Below are 682 nucleotides of genomic sequence, written 5' to 3'. Positions count from 1 at the left end.
ACACTGAGTAACAGCTTAACAGGCTGTCCTAGCTAACAACTTTTTTCTTCAAGTGCAAGTTTTTTGTGGTTTATTTAATAAGATTTTTTTTTTCTTGTTACTAAGCTTCTTGCTTCACCTACATGTTTAATATCCACAATACAAGGCTTTTCTATGTTTATTTTGCTGTTTGCCCCCCTACTCAGACTGGGCCTCCGTTCACTCGAGGAGGAAGTGATGCAGCCCTTGTGGTTAGGACCCTGTAAAGCACTCTGAAGGAGACTGTCCTGCTCTGCAGTGTAATGGCTTGAGGGATCTGCTCTTTAAGATCATTCCTTCAAGAACTGTTACGGAAGATTTAAATCTCTAAGAATCGGTTTGAAATGTAAATCTTACGAAGGTTCTTTCTATAGCTGTGACACAATTTCATCAGATAACTTGTTGGTTTTCACTGCTAGCCATTTGCAAGGGTTTGTTTTAAAGTCCAATTAGGTTTATTGTCTTGAAAGGATAATATAGTCTTGGAAAAATAGAAGCAATACTAATGAACATCATTTGGATAACTGGACCACTTAGCTGGGCCCTTTAATGCGAATTCTGTTAAAGCAAAACAGTAAAAGGAAAATACAATGTTTTTTACTGAAACATTTAATTCTCCACGAAATAGCGTTAACTATAGATACTACAAAATCTGTTACAGGTC

At 36.8% G+C, this 682-nt stretch overlaps 1 protein-coding gene across 1 annotated transcript in view; it reads left to right on the top strand.

Annotated features, from left to right (window-relative positions):
• CPEB3 (cytoplasmic polyadenylation element binding protein 3) overlaps positions 1–682 on the top strand; it is a 99,782-nt gene that overhangs the window by 63,892 nt on the left and 35,208 nt on the right. The gene's annotated exons all lie outside the window — the stretch shown is intronic.

Source organism: Pygoscelis adeliae, unplaced genomic scaffold (genome assembly GCF_000699105.1).
Source record: "Pygoscelis adeliae isolate BGI_AS28 unplaced genomic scaffold, ASM69910v1 Scaffold294, whole genome shotgun sequence".
Lineage (NCBI taxonomy): Eukaryota > Metazoa > Chordata > Aves > Sphenisciformes > Spheniscidae > Pygoscelis > Pygoscelis adeliae.
This window is presented reverse-complemented; position numbering and strand designations above follow the sequence as displayed.